The sequence below is a fragment of the Puma concolor genome, chromosome E4, assembly GCF_028749965.1.
Source record: "Puma concolor isolate L17-30 chromosome E4, mPumCon1.1.hap2, whole genome shotgun sequence".
Classification (NCBI taxonomy): Eukaryota; Metazoa; Chordata; class Mammalia; order Carnivora; family Felidae; genus Puma; species Puma concolor.
This window is the reverse complement of record NC_141683.1, coordinates 12698239-12724103: the sequence shown is the minus strand read 5'-3', so window position 1 is coordinate 12724103 and position 25865 is coordinate 12698239. Positions and strand designations below refer to the sequence as shown.

The following is a 25865-nucleotide window of genomic DNA, read 5'->3' as shown; positions in this document are numbered from 1 at the left end:
TTCTTGAAATGTTAACGTAGATACCTACCTTAGGAGCCTACCATTCTACTATTTACCCAAGAGAAAAGAAAGCACGTATCAATGCAATGAATTATGCATAAATATTCAGGGAGCTTTATTTGCAATATCCAAAAATTCACAAACAACCCAAATGTCCAGCAGCAGGTGGACAAATGAGCTGCGATGTATCCATGCTCTGGAACACCAGTCGGCAACAGCAAGGAATGAACTATTGATACAAAACACAATGAATCTCAAAATAGTGATGCAGGGTAAAAGTAGTCAAGCCATAAAGAAAATCTACTGCATGATTTCATTTATGTGAATCTCTAGAAAATGCAAACTAATGTATAGTGACGGAGAAATCAGTGGTCGCCGGAGAAATCAGTGGTCGCCGGAAAATGCGAACTAATGTATAGTGATGGAGAAATCAGTGGGGGCGGGATGGGGAGGTGACTATTTGGAGGGGACACGCAGAAACTTTGCCAGGGAGGTGACGTACAGGTGCATTGTCCTGATTGTAGTCAGAGTTTCATGGTTTCATGGGCATATGCATATATCAAAACTAAAAATTGTACACGCCGAATACGTACAGTTTATGATGTGGCATTTGTGCCATAGTAACACTGCCAAGAAAATGTATAGTAATTTGGCCAGATCTCATGTGAGTAAGTGATAGGGTTGGGATTTGAACCCAGGTTTCTGGCTTCAGAGTCCATGCTCTTAAGTCTAAGCCACTAAATATATAAAGTGTGGCTACTACTACCATGATCATTATCATTCTCCAGTCCTAAGCCTCTCTTCCATAGATACTGACCCTTAGCCCCAGAGAAACAAAATGACTTGCCAAATTTCCCCTATGAGTGAGCAACAGACCAGAGTCTGTTCCTGCATTTCCTGATTCCCACCCCGGAGACGGGGCCCTTCTTCTCTGTGATGAAACCCCTTGCCACAGTCAATGCGGGACACAGGGTGCTACATGCAGCGAGGAAGCACCCCCTTAAATCCCGGTGCCGCCACCGGCTGAGTAAGTATGGATTGCTCATGTGATGTCTTACTGGGAGTTGAGAACAAAAAAGGCCTGGTTTGGATGACAAATTATAAGGTCACTTCAGCAATATTTGACCCTGGGACACAGGAGATTGCCAAAAAGGAGCAGAGGACATTAAAAGGAGAGGTGAAAAACTGAAGACCATTGTCACCACTTCAGGACTTTGCCCAGCCTGGACTCTGAGAACAGTGTCCAAAGGCGCTTCCGGAACCCCACCAATAGGTGCTGAGAAACACAAAACTCCAGTTACCATGGCTTTCGTGTTGACAGGCAGGGAAGTGTCCACCTTAGAAAGCCTTCGAGAACTTTTCTCCCCAGGACTTCAGGGAGACCATACTGTAATAACAAGATCCAGGTTTTATGTTTTTAACAACACGGTGACAGGAAAAAGTCTTTCTGGCATCTCAGGTATTCTCCTTCCTGCCCTTGTATTCCATTCACTTCCTTCATTCCAACCACCAAACAGCTCCTCAGATGGAGACAGTGAGGAGACCTCCCTTACGCCCTTCCCAAATCCGTATGATCAATCTCCCCACCCCACCCCGCTCATACATGCACACACACACACGCACACACACAGACATACACACACACACACACACACACACACACACACACACACACACAAGGAGAACTATGTAGGCAACTTTCTATTTTAGTTTGGAGCTCCTCCTTAAGAAGATCCTAAAACACAAAATCAAATGTAAACAGTTTATTTGAGAGGAAATCGCAAGAAACACTGTCAGGGTAATGAGGAAGTGAGATGGGGAGGGGAAGACAGCCAGTTATAGGTTTGTTATCAAGTAAGTCATCGCTGCGGACAATTAGAGCTTAACCCCCCTGCCGTCTCTGGGAGCCAGTGCAGAAAATGCACCTCCCGGTCATGCCACCAGCTGAGTAGTGACGGGGCTGAGCTATTTATACACTAAAGCCCAGCAGTCATCGATTGAGTCAATGCCGCCTTTAACAAGCTGAGTCTAGTGAGGGAGACAGAAACGTAAACAGTATAAACTCCTCGATGGCTGCTCTGTGTCTTATTCAGCCTTAATCTCAGCCTGACGTAGGGTGGCTTCCTGGCACCCAGAGCCTCTTATGCTGAAGGCAAAGCAGGAGCCCAAAGCGAGATCCAGCGACCCAAGAGAGACTTCAGGCAAAGATACGCAGATACGCATTGGGAAGCTGGCCGTCATGCACCGAAGCGGTAAGACTAAGGGTGGGACACAAAGAGTCGCTTTCCTAAGGTATTACAGCATCACTTAGCAAGCACTGACTAACATATTTAGTGGAGCATGCCCACCAGATACTCATGGGCTCACCCACATTTCCCAGCCATGTAGCCAAAAGACTGTGAACAGAAGTGACATGCATCATTTCCAGGCAAAAGCATTTATGAGTCAGTGTGCAACCCTTTCGCCCTCCCTTCCCCTAGAAGAACAAGCCCAAAGCTATACATTCCAGGTTAGCTACAGGATGCTGTCATACTGGATCCTGGTGTTACCACTGGGAAAGGAGTTGATCTAGAAGGCAGCGGGATCCCCAGCCAGCTCTGTGGAAAAGAGAAACAAACCTATATGTGTTCAGCCTCTGAGATTTCCAGGGTTATTTGTTACTGCCACATAGCTTAACTGAACCTGTCTAATATGCCAAGATCTTTTGTCCTGATTTCAATTTTATGTATTCGTTCAACAAATAATTACAAAGACATGAACTGACATGTGATTACTATGTCCCAGGCAATATTTTTGATGCTGGGGAAATAGCAGTGAACAAAAGGACAAAAAAAAATGTCTGCCTTTATGGATGATCATAGATACTAGTGAGAAGTCCCTCTTGCCATAAAGGAAAAAAGTTTGCTTCTCTTCACAGTAGTTGTAAGAGGTGCAATAGGAAATAAGCATCTAGAGGGAAAGATGTTCTGGTATTTTGATAGGAGGAAATCTGTCAGTTGATATGCGTGAGGCAAGGCTGTTAGAGAACAAGAAAGGAAAATCTCAAGGCAAACTGCTTTTTGCATACTGTTTCAACATTTGTTAAATACCCATCATGGGCCAGGCTTGATGCTGGATGGCAGAGATCAGAAGATAACTGAGAATAACACCGTGCTTCCCAAGCTGAGTCTAGTGAAGGGAGAGAAATATACACCACGTATAAATTCCTCAATGGCTGCTTTGTGTATTATTAAACTTTGAATCTCGGTCTGACATATGGTGATGCCCAATAAACGTTTATGAAATCTACTAATGATGACATACTATTGTTTCACTTGATCTGAAAAAAAAAAAAAAAAAAACGGCATTAAAAGAACAAATCAACCCACATCTCTGCGTATCCTTGCCCTCAGCTTTGCAGAGCAGTCCTAATGAGACCAGGGCTGTGACTTGCTACGTCAGTCCCGGAGTTCATGGCACATGGCTCTGCAGTCAGCTGAAAGCAGTCAGCTGAATGATTGGGCTCTGGGGATATGAGCATCAAAGGCCTAACAGCTGTTCAGAGCTCAACATGAACTTGAAAGCTGGACACAATAATCCATAAGATGGAATGTTAGCCCCCGGGACTAAAACTCAATCAGCAGCGTTCCATTTGAGGCATGTCCCGTCTACATACATCACTGCAAATCCCAGCACTGCGTTGCAAGGACTTGCGAACATTTCAAGAAACGAATACCTCTAGCATTGCCCCAGTTTTAGAGAGAAGTAGAGACGCTGTGTGCATCCAGAAAAGAAGCCAGACGGGCGCATTTGTTATGTCTCGGGACGCCTTGTTGCCATATTCTCACCTCCAGAGATGTTCTCTGCCATCCACACGCCTCTGTCCTGCTGGGACTCTCTTGGTTTCTCTAATAGGTAAGCAGATCCTGGGGAGAGTCTCTGGCAGATTGTGCTTTGGGGGAACTGCCAAGCTTCGGAGCTACAACATCTTTTATGAATTACCACAATCAAAATAAATCAAAGTTGTAGAAACGTGTAAACATTTACCATTGAGCAACACAACTTACAGCAAAGTTGTTCTTCCCCTGAAAACAGGGCACCCTCAACCTCTTCTTTTCCAGGAAACATGACAGGTTCAGGAAATCTCCGACCTAGGAGTCACCGCTCATCCAGGGGTCTGTGAAGAAGGTGAGCACTAACGCCCCCTGATGGACCTCGTCCCATCACCCAGATGGTCTGCGGTGTATCACCTCTGGCCATCCTTGTACTCCCTGGGCCCCATTTCTTGATGACTGTTTCACTGCTGGCAGATGAGCTCTATTCAAGATACAGAATACCTGTAAGGGCCTGCTCCGGGTCACCAGCCCCTTTGATCCTCAGGTGAATTCCTCTCACTTAGCTAACAGCGCTGTCTAGCCAGTAAAACGCTCTGTGAAATCGAATCCAACGCCCCGTAAAGCTTAAGCCACCTCTTTCCCCTGGATATACAGCCTACCCTGTATCTTACGCCAACAATTGGAAATCATCTTCCCTGACCCACTCCTAAAGCATCAGAAACCGGTTGCTTCTCACCACTAGTCGTCTATTTTTAGAAATAACTGCAAAGTGAGCAGATGGTCAGTCACAGTTCTGACTCTTTAAAACAACGCCTGTTGATTTTTCATCTTCTCCCCTCCCCCTCACCCCCCCGCACCCAATGACTCGATTCTCTTTCTTGGCCACCCACCCCCTCCGTGACTTTAGCCCTAAGGATTGTTTTTCCTTCCTTCATTCCCTCCCCACCCCAAATCCTTACCCTGGTACCACAGCAAACCACATCTTACCTATGTGGAATGCAGAAGAAACGTTTGCCTTTGGAGATTAAAAAGTCCTCCCGCCAATTAAGTAAACACTGGCCACACCACAGAGCTGGTATGTTATTGCAGAGCGCCGGAGAGCACAAAGCCAGAGTTTTGGGCAGAGTTGTGTCAAAAGGAACCTCAGGCTTTGGCCTGGACTCCAGGGAAGAGACGAAAACGCACTATGCACACGTCAGAATGCCAACTACACCTGTATGCGTGCATGGCTACGGTGTCAGAGGACGTGATCAAACAACAGGATCTTCTTAATGAATAGCTTGTGGGATTCCCTCTCCTCCTCCCAGAGGGGATCCAGGCTGAGCTCAAACACGGCATCTTTGGAGGCTCCTCTCCGGCAACAGCAGGCCGACGCTGGAACAATGTTGTCAGTCGGGCATCTTCACAGTCCGGTGCTTCGGGAATTGCTGCACAAAAGGCCGAGAGCCAGACGGTGCCACAGGGATCAGCCAAGTGCACATCTTTCCCGAATTCTTAGGGTTGTGGCATTCTTAACCACGACTGTACAACAGGACGGTGGGACCGGGGAAGGGTTACATGAGTATTTTCAGTGCACCTGCGTTTCGGTATGGACAACTGGCGACTGTCTAAGATGAAGTGTTAAGTTCAGGTATGCATCGTTGAGCTAAGGCAGGCCGTTCAGAGAGGGAATGCGGCACGCCGCTCCCATTCTGTGCTGGATTTGCCTAATGGCAACAAGAGGGTCATTTCAACTCCCTTCTCCATTTCCCCATCCTTCAATTCTTCAATAGAGCACCTGAGAGGACCAAGAAATAAGAAGGTTCCCCTGTGAAAAGTCCCCCCAGTATACCCATGGAAATTTACTCAATTATTAATATTAAAAAAAAAAAAAAAAACACCCCACCGAGAGTTTCCATTTTTCCCTGGGTTCTTAATATGGGGTTACTTTTGCCCACGGCATCCAAAGGTGAGTTAATTTTATTAAGAACATTTTGAGACAGCTAGAATGTCAGAAGTTGACACTGCCCTCCCTCCAGTCCTCCATTCCTGGTCACACTGTTAAATGGCAGCTGGCCCCAAAAGCCAACCGTGCCTTTTTTCAATATCTCAGCCATTCTGTGGATAGCATTTGTTTCCCATGGCTGCCAAGGAGACAATCTGGCTCTCATTTCCTTTGAAGAAGAGCCCGTTCTGATGAGTCAGGTCTACATTGGGAATAATTAGGTCAAATAAATGAGGCCTTCCAGCTGCCTGTGGCATCACTCAACACCCCCATGTTGCAGATAAAGGAGACAACGCTGGAACAAAAGCAGAGGTTATCTATTGTGAGTTATACCTACCTCTTGCCCAAGGGATGTTATCAAAATGTATGCAAGGTAACCATGTCTCCTCTCTTTGCATCTGGAAAAGTGAACACTGATCCACGTGATCGTGTGCTGGTCCCACTGCCTTCCCAGCCTACGAGAGAAGGCTCCTGTCCTGTGAGGCACTACCAACCAGCTGGAAGTTCTCACGATGCCTTATGTCACATTTGCCCTTCTGCCTTATGTCACATTTGCCCTTGTGGTCTCCCCGTCACCTTATCCTGGGCTGCCACGACCACTGGCAGGAGAAAGAGGAAATTCAGTGAGGTTGGAGTCATACGCCAGGTCTTGTCAGTTAGTGTCAGTTCATCATTCAGGCAAGACTCTCGGGTAGTTTACCAGTTCGCTCAACAACCCGTACACACAGCAGATTAACCCGGGCTCAGATTAGAAATACCAACCTGCTACCCGGATTCAGGAGCTCCCCCCTCTCCCCCAGATCTGGGTGGCAGTAAGTAGGGAACTTCATCCAAGAGTCTCATTACTTAGGGGGGTGAGGGGAGGAATCTTTGTTTCTCTTTCTCTCTCATCTCTCTCTTTTTCTCTAACTTTATTCAACTATTGAGCAATTATTATAATGGAAGGGCTCTCAAAGGTTGCACCATGAAATCCCACCAACCTGGGATTTCGTACCCAATGTTGATGTAGGTCACGGTCCTCCTGCAAGGGCTGATGATACATCCCACCCTACATCAGGCTGACCAGATCACGTGCTCTTTCCAAGCAGCCTGGTCTCGCAAAGATCCCACCCCTGTTTAAATCAAAAGCACCATCGGAAGCAAGTGGATTATCTTGAGATGTGCGTGGCGTGTCTCCCCACGGGTTCCATTATTTTGGGTTACACCAGCTCTACAAAAAATGAGGAACTTTCTATCTCTTAAAAAGTAAAACGAGGAATTCAGCTTACATCGAAGTAGCAGGAACAGAAGTACTGCCTCCCAGCCCGTCCTTCCCAGCTGGCTATGGGACTTGAGGCATCTCATGCCCACCAGATGGTACACGGTGCCTGAGGAGAAGCCCAGGGAGGACAGAACAGCTGTGAGCCTCAAAAATGAGCCCATTTTCAACTCCACTGGGGCAATAGACTGTCAAAAAGTGGCTCATAAAATAGCTTTTTCATTTAGTCACTCAATAACTAATTACAGAGTGACTGCTGGGTACAAGGCATTTTTCTGCCCCTGCTCCCCTGCCCCAGGTGTGAACACCAGCCCTGCAGTCCCTCCAACATACAGCAGACGCTAAATCCAGGAGGCGGCTCAGGCACCAGAGTAATTCGCAGTTATGGGAGGTGAGGAAGGCTGGCCCCAGGAGGCTCCGTGGAAAGCGGCAAATTGCTCACAATCCATAATCCAGCTCCTACACAGTCCTCCCCCATCCCCCCCACCCCCACTCCCACCATCCTCATTTCCCCTGACATGAAATCTCCAGGTCTAGGCTGAGAGCCCTAACCCCACACTGCCTGCACATTCACCCAAGAGAGAGAACATCACAACCCTAACTGAGGAGGAATTGCTTTTTTTTTTTTTTTTTTTAATCTCCTTGCAGCCTTTAAACAATCCCATTCACTTGCCTTGCCCTAATCTAACTTCCTCTCCCGGGATATGTCTGCAAGACTCATTACTAAGAAATGCTGGCCTCGGCCACATCATAGGCTTAAGACTCCAGCCCCTCTGCTGCCATGAGCAAACCTCAGCTGTTCCAAAGCGAAGCCGTATTTCACCTCTCCCAAGAGGCCAGATCGAAGCCACACTACAGATTCCAGAAGGATGGGCAGATGCGGGGTAAGAAGGGAGACTCCCTCACTGGGCCAAGGGAGCCGCCTCGGGTCCTCTGTCCTCCAAGAGCACACGGCTAGCTTTGTTCCCGTGTCCCAAACAGGGTGCAGCATGGTTCATGCACGCACCAAGTTCGGTGTGCCCTTCAGGTCAAGGGCGGGAGTGATGTGTGCGCCTATGTGCAGCCACTGTAGACTGGGGCTGGGCTTAGTGAGGTGAGTAGAGGGAGGCGAGGTCCAGCAAGGCCCATTAATTCATATGAGCGTTGTCTTAGCTGGCTGGACTGGAAATGAATTCATAGCCGGGCAGCCTCGGGGCCCTGCTGCTACAATCTGGGGTGGGGACCACAAAGAGTTTTCATTGCTGGTCATACAAATGGAACAAAACTTTCAAACGCAATTTCCTCCTGTTTTTTCCCCCACCCTGTGTCATCTTTAATCTGTGTTGGGGAGGATGTGAAGATCTTGGGTGGGTCAACAGCACAGAGGAGAAGGAAAATCCTGTGATGTGAAATATTCTCCAGCAAGAAAAGCAATAGGAGAAGTGACCGCGAAGCCACTTCAGCTGTTTGTGTGCTCTCTCTCTCTCTCTCTCTCTCTCTCTCTCTCTCAGAATCCCTCCAGTAAATAGTTAAAAAAAAAAAAAAAAAAAAAAAGATGATGGCTTTGGAGCGCATGTTTTTACTGGAATTGGAAGGGGTTTTATCAAGAGAAGTCCAGAACACTCCCTTCTCACCTGAAGGAGGACAACACCATCCGCTCCCCCCTTCGCCCCCATTACAGCACCAGCTTGGGGAAGAGAGCTCATGAGCTCTTAGCAATTCCCCTATTTGCAGACTGAAGCTCCTTTGCTCAAAAACTGATGAATACGTTTTCTTTTGTGGCATGAAAATAGGTGACCTTTTCCCCCTGAATTCCCATCCTGGGGGCCAGGGAAGAGAGCCCAGGATCCCTTCTCTTGGCCCTTGCACCGTGGGAAAGAGAATCCAGAGTTGAAAAGCCTGAGAAATGCCCTGGAACAGCTTTGAAAGTCACTCAGCGTGAGCGTTTGCCCTCTGAAAAATCATCCCCGTTGTATCGCGACAGGCACGCCTCGGGGTCTGTGACCCGGTCCCAGACACAGAGCTGATTCCCTGTGTCAGCAGATTCACACCACTTGTCTCGCTTCTGAAAACAGTTTCTAAAGAATTATCTGGTGAAGTCAGTTTCCTAGGAGAATCCATCACATCTCCCCAGCAGATATTTCCACCCTTGCAAACCATTAGATAAACTTAAAGAACAAATTAGTCCTCACTGTCGGACCCCCCAGCCCTCTCCAGGCCACCACTTAAATCATGCTACTTTCTCAGTGGATTTGAAGCAAGCTTTCAGATCGGAGCCCTCCAACCAAGAGCCCAAGGACATAACTCATAAGAACAATCGCCCAACAGCTGTCTCTTCAACTTCTCCCATCTGGTATCTGCTCCCTTGTGAATGGGGCACCCACCAGCAGGAAGGGTTAGGGCTGGGGTGAGTTAAGTCTTGAAAAGAAAGGGGTGACAGAAAAGGAGTGAGATCAAAACGGTCCCAGGAGGCAAGTGTCGGTCAAGGGCTTTGAAACCCTTCAAATAGCTACTTCTGCTCTGTCTTGATTTTGTCCCACTCTCCAGTGTTACATACCTGCCACCCTAGAAACCATGAGCTCTGTGTGGCCACTGGCAATCAGCTGCTGGTCACTTTATAAAAGAGTCTGCTCCTCTCCAGAATCAGAACAAAATCTACGTTGATTCACTTGGTATCCCTAAACTGAATTAAGCATCAGAGCGGCACAGTAGGCTGGGAGAAGGACAGATTTCGCCGTCAGGTAAGCCCGAGTTCCACGTTTTGCCTTTGACACTGGTGGTCAAGGCAGGCAAGGTGGTCAAGGCAGGTTAGTCACGGAGTCTCTGCTGTCTGCTCTGTAAAACCGAAGTGGTTACACTTACCTTGTATGACTCAAATAAGAATAAAATGGGGGGGGGGGGGGGATGAAATGACAGTAGCTATTTAACACACTTGATGGAGTGTCCTAATGAATAGCACCTAGTTCCCTGTGTCTTTGATGTACATACAGCCATAACTGGGATCCCATCATTAAACTGGTTCCGACATTTTGACTTTGTCTCGGTTTCCTTTATAAGTTAACAAAAAACGCCAATAGCCAGCCCAGGTACCCATAATCGTAACATTTATGCACCAAGATCATAACAAGGTAAATTATAAAGGCAAGTTATTTCACACAAAAAAGGTAAAGGGAAGGCTGCAAAGAGACGAGAAATAAATTCATAACTTTAGCTGCACATTCTCTCAGAGAAAGAGGTCTTACTGTATTTTAATATGTCATTTTAACATATTTTTATACAGTATAGAATATAATATTATAGAGAACATTTATTGAATTGTAGAATTTCAGGGTCATTTAAGTCCAAATTCTTCACTGATACCCGCATACCATGTGAAATACTCTTTACTTTTAATAAGTATTTTTATGTTTATTTATTTTGAGAGAGAGAGAGAGAGCAGGGAAGGGGCAGAGAGAGAGAGTCGGAGACAGAGAATCTCCAGCAGGCTCTGCACTGTCAGCACAGAGCCCAAAGCAGGGCTCGAACTCACAAAGCATGAGATCACGACCTGAGCTGAAATCAAGAGTTGAATGCTCAACCGACATGAGCCACCCAGGTGCCCCAAAATACTCTTTACATTTAATTTACTCTTTAGAATGTTTTTTTAAAAGGCTATCTGAAGATTCCCTGAGGTAAACAAGATAGTCACAACCCAAGAATAAGAGGTTAAAAGCGATGAGGGCAGGTAACTTGAGAGAATCCTCTCGGTTCATAGGTACTGAGCTGTAACTGGATATATGCCCTATAATTTCTCTTCAGAAGAGATGGGTTAGAAAGAACTTACAGATCTAAATGTAGTGGTTGTTCCCTCGTGAGCCATGGCCACTGCCGACTGACTGTGCGGTGAAAGGCGATGCTCAGTTAGTTGGCCCACTCCTGTGTTTCCCAGAGCGTGGCCCATTGCGTCCAAGTCCCCTAGGGAAGATGCGGTGGTGGGGGTGGATATTGAAAATGGGACTCCAGCCCTGAACTCCTGAACAGAATCTTTGAAGATGGTTCTGAAATTAGCGTTTTGCACCAAAATTTGCATTTGTAATAAATTCTGTGAAACCCTATCTGTCATGTGAAAAAAAGGGATGAGACAAAACATCATAGTCACTATTGGAAAGAGGCAAAAGCAGCTTACACATTAATGGAGAGAAAGAGGAAAAACAGAAAGCCAGTCATCTTCTTAATGTGTGGATGTGTCATAATGTGTCATTTAAAAAGCACCCCTGTAACTCATTCCCATTTCAACCGCCTCTGGGAGAATCCAACTAGAAATATTGCCCTACGCTTTTGAAATGACTCTCAAAGTTTAGTCACATTTAAAATAAAAGGGTAGACATAGAAAATATTCATTTGCCTCAATGTATTACTCAAACACTCAATATTGCATTTTTCTAAAGAGTCCAAACACGAAGTTCTTTAGAGAAAGAAAAGACTACTGGGGAAAAAAATATTGTTTTGTTGGGTCTGAATGCATCTTTCTAGAAAACCAATTATGCTGCATTCAGCCACAGGAGAATAAATTCTTCAGAAAGATTCTCAGGAGATAATAGAAGTGAATTGTTGAATGTAAAATCACAAGCAGAAAATTTTTTTTAATTTCTAGGAAGAAGACTCAGCACCCTCTTCCAGTTCGTGGAGAGATGTGGAAAGCTGAGTAATATTTGCCAAAGGATAAGTGCCTCCTATTCATTCTATTCTAACGTAAGCTCCTGAGAACCAAACTGTAAAACTCTGTCACAAGTGAAAATAAAAAGAGTAAAAACATGATAGAAATCCAAATCCACACCACCCATGAAATGAAGGTTGCAATTTCACCTTGGTCATTAGACCACATAACCTTATACCTACCAACAGTCCTTTTCACTTTCCTCGTTCCTATGCCTCTGTCACACCCTTAACCACATGCCATCTGCCTAAAAGCAGACTGAGGAGATTGTCATGCTAAGATAATGAGATAAAAGTCAAGATATATAAAGTACTACAGAATCCTTAGAAATTAGAGGTAATATCCACCTGGGGTGATAAAGAAAGAGTTCATGAAAATGATATTTTCAGAGATAAGAAGAGTGAAGTTCAACAAACAGAGATGAGATGACTGAGAAAGGACATTATAGAAAGAGAGAATATGAGTAAAAACGTGAAGGTCAAAAATGAGGGACACAAGTAAGAAAGGCTATGGCTCTCTTCCACTTTCCCTCCATGTATTTCATCAACCTTTAATCGTCTCTATTAGACTCTTTCAACCTGCTTATCTCTCCAACCTGCTTAACATTCAATTCTCTGTATCATTATTCTCATTTATACCCTCAGTACCTTTCTCCACCTAGACTATTGTGACAATATTCTACCCACTTCCTCATTTTTGGATAAATCTACTCACTGCTCAGTTTCACATAGATTAAAAGCAGGATTGGATCACCCAATGCCTACTGAATAAAGCCCTAAACCCCTACTCTAGTATTTAATGCTCCACTCTGTCATTCTAGTTTTTGGTCTCAAAGTTTCCCTTCACACAGGTACACAGAGGTCAGATAATAAGTGAAGAAGATAACAAGAGGACTGACTCTCAATTAAATAGCTATGGATGACCTTTGAGAGCCCACTCTCAACAGAGTGGTGGAAATAAGCCACAATGGATATGGAAAAAAAAAATGAGGCATAACAGTGAGCTAAAGAGGTGTAAGTAGCTAGCTAGTATAGATAATTTGGGGCGGGGGGGGGGATTTGACAATAAAAATAATATGAATAATAGGATGTTATGCCGGGAGAGTCCAGAGTGCCAAGGAATGGCTTTTTGGTGCTGATGGTAGTAATAAATGGTGATGGGAGTAGTAGATAGTGGTGGCGGTGTCCCTGTTTGTGCTGGGTAGGAACTGGAGAGAGGAGACTGAGTCCCAGGTTTCCCTCTCCAAAATCACAGCAAAAATAAGAGGTGTTCACCCACAACCACAGAAAAGTGGGGAACAAGTCACAAGCCCTTACCAAGCCAACAATCTACAGAAAAATCTTAAAAACATTTATCAGAACCACGACTTTGAGTAGCAAATTTATTTCAGCATATTTGGGGAGAGGAAGAGGCAATGTCAATTAAATATAAACTTATTTATGTATTTGCTTATTCCCCAAACTTGTTCCAGAAAGAATCTAAGGCAGCCACAAAGTGCTAGGTGCTGGATAAAAGCCACCACAGCCTGGAATGTGAGCTAAACTCCCTTGGCCACCAGGGCTATAAGACCCAAGCAAATAGATCGTAAACAAAGAGCTCAAAGCACCAAGCTCTTAAACAGAAGGAATAAAACTGAAGGACCATGATGAGAAGGGGCAGGTCCCCCAGGTGTACCTGAGTGCTGAACTGCTTCCCACCACATCAAAAGCAATGGCACAGCCCCTAATTCCAATTGCTGAAACATTTTAACAGCTGGGAATTAAAATAAGCTGTCAGCCAGCTCAAAAAGATTTTTTAATTCAAAATAAATCAGGCTAACAACCTGCAGATGTTTGGAAAGAAAATGTTTGGGTGACTCATTTTCAAAACCCAGTCCCTAACTTTGCCATTTCAGGGTTTCTCAATGACTGCTACCTGCCCTTGGTGTCTAATCATGAGGCAAACTTACGCTGGCGTTCTCAGACTCAAGACTGGTCTAACATGTTGATGATCATGGATTCCAACTGGTAAACTCGGCTGAAATCAGGACCCAAGAGCAGAGTCGGTCAGATTACTGAACGTGTTACCAAGTCTCTGGATCTCCAGGGATCCTTCAGCCTCTAATGATAGACGGAAATACTCAAAAGTTCTGCCCCAAAGTCTTTGTACTCAGGTTTGCATTAACCTTTGTGCCACATTTCTTAGAAGAAATTGGGGATAATATCAGTATGGGTTGAACAACAGAATAGAAACAGGGAGGGAATAAAAGGGAAGAAGAGACTGTGGGAGCAATGAACAATATTGCGGACTCAAGATAAATGACCCAAGACAAATCAGCTCCTCAGAGCCCGGTGTGAGGACAACATGGGAGGCGCACACATCAGTGAGCTGCCCTTGGAGTAAGAAGAGAGTTTCAGCTTCTCCACCTGAGGACCATCTAGGTCAATTCCATTTGGCCCCTTTCAGCTGGTAAATATAAAACAAACCATAATAATACAGCAATAAATCTGGTTCTAAAATCTGGGAGCTGTTGGTCATCAAAGTGATGAGGTGGGAGGTATTAGACTGCTGCCTGGGAGCTGGGGGACCCTTCACCCGTTCATACCCAGCAGGTGAACTTGCCCCTCCAGGAAGACCTTCCCTTCTCCTTTACTTTCCCTGTCTTAGTTCAAGTGGCTATAATGTAGTGACACAGACCAGGTGGCTTGTCAACAACAGAAATTTACTTCTTATAGTTCTGGAGGCTGAGAAGTCCAAGATCAGGGTGCCGTCACGGTCAAGTTCTAGTGAAGACCCCCTTCTGGGTTGTAGACTACCGACTTCCCATGTGTATTCTATTTTTTTTTTTCAACGTCTATTTATTTTTCGAACAGAGAGAGACAGAGCATGAACGGGGGAGGGGCAGAGAGAGAGGGAGACACAGAATCGGAAACAGGCTCCAGGCTCCGAGCCATCAGCCCAGAGCCTGACGCGGGGCTCGAACTCCCGGACCGCGAGATCGTGACCTGGCTGAAGTCGGACGCTTAACCGACTGCGCCACCCAGGCGCCCCCCCATGTGTATTCTATAAGGGCACTACTCCCATGCAGGAGGGCTCTGCTCTTATCATAAACTAGTCAGCTACCGAAGTCCCCACTTCCTAATTCCATTACATTAGACGTTAGGATCTCAACATATGAACTCTGAGGACAAATTCAGTCTCTAGCACTCTCCTGGCCTCAAGTCACCAGTGATGGGAAGTTATCTGTGGCCTCTGTTCTCACCTCTTTTGTACACCCATAGGCGTTTGCATGTTCCCCGCCGCCCCACTGAGGGTCTTGCACACGGCAAGTACAACAATGATCTGCCTCCAATTCTATTTCCACCTCATCCTTGAAAGCAAGAGCTGTGTCTTGTCATCTTTGTACCCCCAGCACCCAACACAGGACCTCAGATATAGTAAGCAATCAATAACTGTTTGATGAACTATTCAATCAAGTCCATTAGGAAGAAAATTATTATTTTTAAAAAGAGTAAACTGAAAAGTCCCAAAAAATGTTCTTTCGATAGGTACATTTTCCCCAAATTCTTGATGACCTGGCCTCAATTAAAATTACTTCCAAGGCCAACAGCTGAAAAAATAATAGAACATCTTCAGCTAGAGGCTGTTTGGTCAAACTAAGAATGAAAAGAAAGATTTCTTAGAAACATGATACCTTTATTTCTACCTTTGGAGCTTCTTCATGTCTCACTGCTACAGCAAATATTAGTCCCTCTGAATCCTTTTGAGCCAGAATCCAACACAAATGAAAGGTAAAAGGTCACAGAGACTTAGCTATAAGAGAAGAAAAGGGAAGCAGGAATGATGTGTTTCACATTTCATCCTATTTGCTTTTCTCATCACATCCATGTCGGTGAGAAAGGGGTAAAGAGTCTTGACCGTCTTACATACCGCTGAAGACTGTCTCACCAAAGACTCAACCTCCTTGAGAAATGAAAATCAAATTATTACCAAGGGACTATTCCTTTCTAGAAAGGGTCTTTGGCCAAAAAGACATATGTTGAGCTTGATTCTCTTCTACATTATAGAAAATAGACTTTCTCCAGCCATGATTATATCAAATCTAAGTTCTCAAAATCAAGTACCTTTGTGTTGACCCCACCACTTACTAGTGATACCACCCTGGGCAAGTCATTTCATTTAGTTAGTTAGATGTCACTTAAATTCCTGCTGTGTACCAGGCGCCATGCCAGATGCTAGAGATATAATGGATAGATGGATTAGAGATCTTTGACCAGGGCGCATGGGTGGCTCAGTCGGTTAAGCGTCCGATTTGGGCTCAGGTCAGGATCTCGCAGTTTGTGAGTTCGAGCCCCACATTGGGCTCTTTGCTGACAGCTCAGAGCCTGGAGCCTATTTCAGATTCTGTGTCTCCCTCTTTCTCTGTCCCTCCCCCGTTCTCTCTCTCTCTCTCTCTCTCTCTCAAAAATTAAAAAAAAAAAAAATGTAATGTTCTTTGACCTCACAGAACTTAATCTGCTTCTCCCCATCTTGGCACCCCATAGTGGTAAACTTGGGTCCCTGATACAAAACGTTCTAATTAGGAATAAATAAAGTACCCTGTGTCAGGTGCCAGATGCAATACCTAGAAAGTAGTATGGGCTCATTAAATGGAAGGAACTATTATTATGATTAACCAATAAGTTAATGTCAAAAGTATTATAAACTAAAATATAGTACAATTATACAAAATATAATGTTCCTGTTATCATTCCTATTATAGAGAATTTTTAGAACAAATTGTTAAAATAAAACCAGTATTCTGTTTCCATCAATTAAAGATACAGCATTTTACACACATTTAAACTTCCAATGTGGCTGTTCTGATAGACGAGGCACACCCAGACCTAGAAAACATTTTGAGGAACCCCACCTCCTACCACTCCCCATAAGTCCTCTCAGTACCAGCTACCCCAAATGGCTTGCAATTCCCTGATAAAACAGACACATTCACCCTGTATCCAATGGGATCCTGTACAGACCCCAATTTTGTGGCACCATTTTACAGTATGGGGCCTCACCCAGAGCTCAGGTGTTTGAGGACAGGAATCATGTTCTATCTTAGCTTTCTGTGCCTCGTGGATTCTCACTCAGTTCCTGGTACGCAGTAAGGATTCGGTCCCTATATGCCCATTATTTTAAAAGTAATGATTAAATGAATTACCAAGAGGGAAACAATAGAATATGTTATTTATGCCTTACTCATCTTCTTATATGTAAAATCAATCACATTAGAAGAGTCTATTTCCTATTCATCTAGAATTCAAAAAGCATTTACTAAGGACACAATTAACTGTTGTGTGTACGACCATACGTGAGACCACATGAGTGACATAAAAATGACATAAATGCTGCACACAGAGTACACAAATTTTCAACTTTGGGGGCTATGAAACACTTTGGAAGTCATATTATTCAAAGCTATCATTTTATTGGTTTTGAAACGGAGGTTCCCAGAATTTGATTTGCCCCAGATCAAAAAAACAATGTCAACTGACATATACACTTCCCACAAACACTTCACAGGTATTATTTCCTTTAATTCTCAAAACCGCACTATGAAATAAGGACTAGTATCCTCCCCATTTCGTTGGTGACGGAACTTAGTATTAAGGTGACTCAGTGACTTGCCCGACACAAAGCCAAGTCCAGGAAGGAGGCTGTGTGACCCACTGTCCATTTCTCGGGCCACCTCTCCACATTGACTGAATAACCTGAAATGATCCGAAAGCAATATATGAGCAGAATTCCAAGCAGGAACGCTGCTAACCTGGCACCTGTCAACACTGTGGAGAGTTACATCAGCACATGACAGAGACCTCTGGTTCATCCCAGGAAGGCTCCCGACTTCTCATCTCTCTTGTTATTTATTAAATGAGATGTTGGTGATTTTCATAAAAGGAATAAAGAAGGTGCTCTTTCTCTCTCTTTGCCCCCACCTCCCTTCCTCCTTCTCTCTCTCCCAACATCCTCTTTCTCTCCCTTTCTTTCTCTCTCACTCTCTCTCTCTCTCTTTCCCTCCCCCCTCTCCTTCCCTCCCTCCGTCTCTTTCTCTATCTCTCCGTCTCTCTCTGGCACAAAAATGGAGGCAGAAAGAACATGTGTGGGGCCACACGCTTAGAATCAGACCATCTCCCAAGCCACGCATTCACTCGCTTCAGCAGAGTAGGACACGCCAGAATCCACTGTAAATAACTGCCCTTTCGCCGCCCCCCTGCCTGCCTCCCCAGATGCCATCAAAGTTCTTGGTTAGGGAATTAAACTCCTCTACGAGCCACTCCTGCCACCTAGTGTGAAGAGCTCCAGAAAAAATAATTTGGGTTGATAGCAGAAGAAACACACTACAACCTCCAAATTGCAAAATGTTTTCAAATAAATACCGTTTAATTTTTATATGCTACAAAACCAATGAGCATCTATAGGTCAGCTGCAGTAAGTTGAGGCCATGATTTTAAACCCGCTGAAGGCTTTTTGACAAAATATTGCAAAACAATGCATCATGAGCATAAGTTCCAAGATACGCCACGGTCACTTTGACATCAAAATCACGTGTACAAGCTACAAAAAATTTCCAGCCAGCAGGGCTCAATCCAATGAGATTGTACTTATACCTACTATGAAATTGTTTTCCCTAAGAAACCCCAGCTCAGGAGAAGCACATTTTCCCTAATGCTGAGACATCAGAGAATCATCTCTACACTTGTTTGCTGTGTTGCTGTTATCCAGATAGAAAGGGCACTGTATGACGTAAGATAATGTTTTCCAAAACTTCCTTACAAGAAATAAAATGTGTTTCGCATGGCTTTCCCAGTATCACTTGTCAGTATAGGCTGGAGACAACCTCTTGGTGAAATTCAGTGACAGCATCTTTTTTGCAAGAGGCCAAAACACATCCCAAGCACACAGCTTTCTGGTAGTGTGGTTTTACGCAAAAGTAAAGTGAGGTCGTGGAAAGCCTGATTCTGTCTTTCAGAAAATCCTCAGTAAAAACTTTTCCTCACAACTAGCCACGGAAAAAGATGGACAAGAGAGAGTTCAGGTTTATAACTTCTGGAGACAGCCTGGAGTGCAGACAGTTCATGATACTGATGAATGAAATACTGATTTCCTTCAACAATCAACCAGGAAGAGGGTAGGGCTACTGTCCCCCGTGGAAACTCAAGAGCCAAACAAGTCTCATGCCTGTGTGGATACACAACCCCCCTCCAAGAAAAAAAAAAAAAAGAGCTAGTATAGTCACTCTGAAATCGGAGTGAAATTCGGCAGCTGAAACTCACAGCACTTGGCCCCACCTCAGCACCTCCCCCCTCAACCACACAAGCACCCACGTACAAGCGGCGTGCACTGTCCTCTGCGTCTCTCCGGTTATCTAGAATAGGAAATATAGACCTCGGGGGGGAATCGCCGGACACCAGAGGGACAGTCGGATCCGGTTCACGGGCTGGCAAACCATCGGTGACTAGTGTGGGCACAAGGGAGCATGAGAAAGAAACAGCCTCTTCAGTGGATCCGGTTACATCACAGAGGGTGAAACCACTTCAAAGCCCAGATATTGGCAGCCCGAAACCCACTAAGGATTGAAATGAAATACTACCTATTTCACCAGGCCTGGAGCAACGAATCAAACAACTTAATTCCTCCGCTGAGCCTCAGTTAATGATCAAGAGGCTCGTCTCTCTCTGGCCCGCTCGGCATATTGACTGTAGTTTGTCTTTATGTGCGTGTTTCATTTTTTGGAAAGCTGCACGAGATGATGGAAAGTCATAAATTAAGGAGGTATTTTATGGGGGAGAAAGGCTATTTTTTTTTTTTTTTTTTTAGTCCTGCCACCTGCAAAGTCCCGTTAGAGCCACAGCCGACAGAAGCTGAAATGTCAGAAAGGGATGGAGGCAAGAAGCAAGAGTCCTGCTCTAGGAATGTGGCTCTAGGCCCAGGAATCCAAACGGGTTATCGCGGACAATAATTCTTTAAAAATATTTTCCAAGAACGGAGGCTCGTATCCCTAATCTGAGATTGTGTCAGGGAGCTCCTAAAACTCTATTCCAGCATCTTGCCTTGGAAGGGTCTAGAAATATCAAGGAAAGATGAATTTGAAAGCACACAGAAGTCCTCTTAGACAGCTATCCAGCATTTCTTCTACTTTTCTTTACCTCCTGCCGTCCGTTGGGGCTGTTCCCATTTCCACGTCACTCCCGTGTCCAGATTAGAGTGCTATTCCTCTTTTCTAACAGTTCCTGAAAGCCCAGTTCTGCACCAAACACCCACAAGAAAATTTCTCTTGCAAGTCACATAGATTTGGAAAGCTTTTTCCTAAAGCCCCATCAGGATTATAAGCCACCTATCATGTATGTTAGTTTCCTCATTGTTCATGTGTTGGCTCTATTTCCAAAAAGATATTCATTCTTTAAAAGTGTTATGTTCAGGATTCCCCTAGCACCTTTTTAGCCCAACAACATAGTAGCCACTAAGTAAACAGCTGAGAGTTGACTTTAAGTTCTAGATAAACTATAAAATTTAGCTTGAACTGGAGCGCCTGGGTGGCTCAGTCAGTTGAGCGTCTGACTTCAGCTCAGATCATGATTTCACAGTTCGTGGGTTCGAGCCCCACATGGGGCTCTGTGCTGACAGCTCAGGGCCTGCAGCCTGCTTCAGATTCTGTGTCTCCCTCTCTCTCTTCACTTCCCCCACCCATGCTCTGCCTCTCTCTCCCTCAAAAATAGATAAACATCAAATAAAAAATTTTAAATTTAGCTTGAATTGGACCTCATACCTCTACTCGGGATGTGACCAGGCAGGGATGTGCCCAGCAAAATAATTGCTTCCTCTGACACAGAAGTGAGTTTGCATGGTTTTTATCATTTACCATGGCCCAAGCTAGAGATTTTTCTTGTCTTTGTGCTCAAAAATGACAAATTGCACCTTATATAATTAGAAAGAAAACAACAGCTGCTTAAAGAAAGGACACAAGAAATTGTAATAAAGGATTTCCCACCCTGTTTTCATCAAGTCCTCAAAATTGGAGCCACCAGCCAAGTTCAGTACAAACAGCACGTGTATGAGAAGGGCTGGCAGGATCGGGGCAGTTTTGAGAAATCGGTGCCTAAGGAGAGAGAGAAGGCTTTTCAAGGCATGAGCCTGTGTATTTAGGATGACACCTGCCCCTCGCTTTGGGACCAAGAACTTTGCTGCAAGAAGAGAATAAGCTCAGGAGAAAAACTGACGGGGCTAAGAAACCAGACTCAAATTGAGGCAAAGCCAGCCCGAGGCACAATTTGCAAGCAGGTAAGGTTGGCTGAGAGCACTCTTGTGATCCCCCTTTCTGCACCTGTCTTTCCTCCTGCCACCAACTCTCCTCCAGGTAGGTCCTCAGACAAACTGCTGGATTCCAGGACGCTCTGCTCTGGAATCCAGCCCTCCTTTTGTAAGGATCCCTCACACTCTGGGACTCTCATTCCGCGTATCAAGTACCTGGTTTGGAAAGCAATCTAATCAACTCACAGAACTACAAAATTTCTAATCAAAAAGCTTACTTAGAGATGGTTTCATCTGACCCCCTTATACCAAATGGAGGCCACAGGGCTGGAGTGATTAACCCAGTCTCCCATAGCTAACTAGTAGCACAACGGGTGCCACCCCGGAAGCAGTCCTTTGTTCTTCCTGCCGGAAGTCCTTTGTTGGCAGTCCTTTGTTCTTCCTGCCACACCATTCAGTAATTTATCCAATAATATTATCCAATAATATCCAATAATATTATCCAATAATATTCACTGAGCACCAAGCATGTTCCACACCCTGTGTTAAACGCCAAATTGAGAGCACCAAAATGTTATAGACGAAAGCTCAGTATCATTGTTTAAATCATTTACTCATTCAATAATAATTCGTTGCAACTTCTAGAAGAAAACAGAGGCAGGAATTTCCTTTACATCGGTCTTGGCGATGGTTTTTTGGATTTGACACCAAAAGGAAAGCCAACAAAAGAGAAAACAAGTAAGAGAAACTACATCAAACTAAAAAGCTTCTGCACAGCGAAGAAAACCATTGAGAAAATGAAGAGGCAACCTACTGAATGGGAGGAAATATTTGCAAATCACATATTTGATAAGGGGTTAATATCCAAAATATATAAAGAACTCATACAATCCAATAGCAAAAAAAAAAAAATCTGATTTTAAAATGGTCAGAGGGGCGCCGGGGTGGCTCAGTCAGTTAAGTGTCTGACTTCAGCTCAAGTCGTGATGGCATGGTTTGTAGGTCGAAGCCCCGCGTCAGGCTCTGTGCTGACAGCTCAGAGCCTGGAGCCAGCTTCAGATTCTGTCTCTCTCTGTCTCTGCCACTCCCCTGCTCACACTCTGTCTCTCTCTCTCTCCAAAATAAATAAATGTTAGAAAAAATAATTTTTAATGGGCAGAGGATCTGAACAGATGCTTTTTCCGAAGAAGGCATACACATAGCCAACAGGTACATAAAGCAGTATATACACATCATTATATACACCTATCTAGATATGCCATCATATAGATAGGTAGATATATCACTAGATAAATAGATACACATACACACAATGGAATATTATTCAGTCATAAAGAAAATGAAATAGGGGCACCAGCGTGGCTCAATGAAGCATCTGACTCTTGATTTTGGCTCAAGTCATGATCTCGTGGTTCATGAGTGCGATCCCCACATTGGATTCCACACTGACAGTACAGAGCCTGCGTGGGATTCTCTCTCTCTCTCTCTCTCAAAATAAATAAATAAATGATTTATAAATAAATAAATTATTATTTATAAATTATTTATAAAATTATATAATAAAATTACATAATTTATAAATTTATTTATATTATATTTAAATTATATTTATATTATTATATTATTTATATTATATTATTTATATTATATATAAATAAATTATTTATAAAATTATATAATAAAAATTATTTATAAATAAATAAATAATTCATTTAAAAAATGAATGAAAAATTGTTATTTGTGACAACATGGATGAAACTTGAGGGTGTTACGCTAAGTGAAATAAATCAGACAGAGAAAGATAAATACCATATGGTCTCATTACATGTGGAATCTGGGGTGGGGGGGTAGCTAATAGATACAGAGAACAGATTGGTGGTTGCCAGGGGTGGGGGTGTGGGAGGATGGGCAAAATGGGTGAAGGGGGTCAAAAGGTACAAACTTCCAGTTATAAAATAAGTAAGTCATGGGGGTGTAATGCACAGCACAGTGACTATAATTAATAATACTGCATTGCATATTTGAAAGTTGCTACCAGAATAGATCTTAAAAGGTCTCATCATCAGAAAAAAATTCTGTTAAGTATGTATGGTGATGAATGTTGACTGGACTTGCCATCATTTTGTAATATATGCAAACATCAAACCATTATGTTGCAAACCTGAAACTAATATGATGTTGCATGTCAATCACACCTCAATTTTGGAGGGGGCGCCTGGGTGGCTCAGTCGGTTGAGCATCTGACTCTTGATGTAGGCTCAGGCTACAATCCCAGAGTTTACGATCCTGGGGTCTTGGAATCAAGCACCGAGTCAGGCGGAGCATGGAGCCTGCTTGAGATTCTCTCTCTCCCTCTGCCCCTCCCTACCCCTGCTTGCTGTCTCTCTCTCTCTCTCTCTCTCTCTCTCTCTCACACGCTCGCTCAAATATATATCTATATCTATATCTATATCTATATCTATATCTATATCTATATCTATATCTATATCTATATCTATATCTACCTCAATTTTAAAAATGATTTTAAGATAATAATAATAACTTACCAAATATACACCAGGTGGAAGATTCTACTTCCAAGTTCATTCCAAGAACGTCTGAAACTTAATTATTGTGATGACTTTGTACTGTATCGACTCAGCTAGTCTGGAACTAAGTTTCCCAGAATTCCCCCCTCACTATGGTGCAGGTTAGGGTTGATCACTCAAGGGAAATTTGCCTGGGATTCAGAAGGCAGAAGTAAATTCTTGGTCGTGATGTTCTGAAAGTTGGTGTAGGTGCCGGGCACGGCTGTAGGGAGCTACAGGCTCATCCTACAGGCCAGGGGGTGGCAGCCACACCTGCAGGTCTTCTAGCTTCCACCAGATCTGCAGCTTGAGTTTCCTCCCACCCCGTATGCAGCTCTGGGGTGAAGCGTCCGGCTCGTTCCACGGGTCACGCTGGTTTGTTCAAGTTTGCAGGTGATAGGAAACAGCCGTGAGTTCAAGGTGTTCCTTGCCGGCTGCAGTGGCCCTTGTTCTACTGTGCTATTTCTTGGCCAGCTGCTTTCCCCCCGCTTCCAGCTCTGTAGAACTATAGGTTTGCCGTCAGACCAGACACAGAGACGACAGCGGTCCATAGACCCCTTCACCAGCTCCCACAGGCGTGCAAGGTCCCTTCAAATCCCTTCAAAAAGTAAAATAAAAGGCTGCTTCATCTCACGCATGGGGGTGGTGGTTCTCCTTCCCTACCTGAATCCTGATGCAGAAAAGCATCCTTAAATCTCCTTTAATCCTGTGTTGGTGACACACTAGTAATATACAAACTCCTAAAAACAAACTTGTAGTTTCCTAGTGTTGACAAAGTATTTTTATTATACAAAAATAAATATGAATATATATTTATATGCAAATATATATAAATACTGATATATAACTACAAACTAAAATAAACCTTAAACTTTAAATATAAATAAAACTAAAAAAAATAACCACGAAATTCAAGTCAGTTTCACTGATTTGTGCCTCGCAATGTCATTTTGCTGAAATGAAGTCATGAGTGAACCTTCAGCACAGGTTATTTTAATATCTTGGGACTGCACCACCAGGTGCCATGTGATGATTTAATCCTTGTGACCCTTTCTTCTATTCAGATCATCACAAAGGTTTCTTTTTATACAGTTTTCTGAGTTGTCACATGCCTGTCATTTGGTGCAAATGCATCATTCGGTGATAAATTTAAACTCGAGATTCAGGAGTAAATAAGAAGTTAACTTTGCCACTGTCTGGGTCTCCCTCCTCGATCCCTCCCTCTCCCTCCAGTTCCTCCCTGGGGACACAATCTTGTCCAGGCTTAGCTGGATTCCTCGTTCTGGCTCCTCAGAATCTGACTAAATCAGTCTTCCCCAAGAGAACAAGGCTTTTAGCCTCCTCCATGCAAGACCTCTGGCCAAGGGAAAGCTAATTCTTTTTTTTTTTTTTTTAATTTTTTTTATTTATTTTTGGGACAGAGAGAGACAGAGCATGAACGGGGGAGGGGCAGAGAGAGAGGGAGACACAGAATCGGAAACAGGCTCCAGGCTCCGAGCCATCAGCCCAGAGCCTGACGCAGGGCTCGAACTCCCGGACCGCGAGATCGTGACCTGGCTGAAGTCGGACGCTTAACCGACTGCGCCACCCAGGCGCCCCGATAATGGTTATTTCTAAAGGCTGGCTTCTTTGTTGCAGTTCTACATGTGAAGTGTGATGAAAATCTGTGTTTAAACCTAAAAATTGTTTCTTCTTTTGCTTCCCTGGGTCCAACTGATCATCAGTGAACCAGTAAAACAGCTTATGGTCTCACCTCCCTAGATACAATTTTAAGCAAGAGCTAATCTATTCAGATGACGTCATGGATGACAGACTCATAAGGAACTTTTAACAAAAATTGGAATGGCGCCCAACGTTGGTGGCAACTAGGCCACCCCCACCCCCATCCTCTAGTCTCACCCCCAGACACAGGGAGGCACAGCTGGGCTAGGACTCCCAGAGCTGCCTTGTTAGGTGCCCAGACCAAACAAGCATGGCTGTTTCCCTGGTGAATTTCCAGAACATCCAGGCACCTCTTCCAAGACTTGTCCTCACTGTGGGAAGTTATTGAACTTGAACAAGATGAAATCAAACACAAAAAAGAAGGATGATTACAATCATTGTGACAGCTGCTATTAGAAGCTGGCCCCGTCTGACCCCAAAGCTCAGCCCTTGGCCATTATTGCCCCCTCCTTCACTTGGCATGGCTGGGATAGTATGATTCCACTCTTCTCTGGACATTCTGAATTTTATTATAACTTTGATAATTTATTTTTATTTTTTTAATGTTTATTTATTTTTGAGAGAGAGAAAGACA

General features: G+C 44.1%; 2 long non-coding RNA genes across 2 annotated transcripts in view; one reads left to right on the top strand and one right to left on the bottom strand.

Moving 5' to 3' along the window:
- The first annotated feature begins 1319 nt into the window (after positions 1 to 1319).
- Positions 1320 to 11854, top strand: LOC147572468 (uncharacterized). The gene is made up of 4 exons (XR_015245925.1): positions 1320 to 1459; positions 2106 to 2252; positions 4101 to 4167; positions 11670 to 11854. It is a non-coding gene; the product is annotated as an uncharacterized LOC147572468 (long non-coding RNA).
- Positions 1749 to 25865, bottom strand: part of LOC147572467 (uncharacterized) — a 90520-nt gene continuing 66403 nt past the window's right edge. Inside the window, exons 2-3 of the long non-coding RNA XR_015245926.1 lie at positions 4803 to 5592; positions 1749 to 4296 (exon numbers count right to left, since the gene is read on the bottom strand). This is a non-coding gene — a long non-coding RNA (uncharacterized LOC147572467). The remainder of the gene's footprint in view (positions 4297 to 4802; positions 5593 to 25865) is intronic.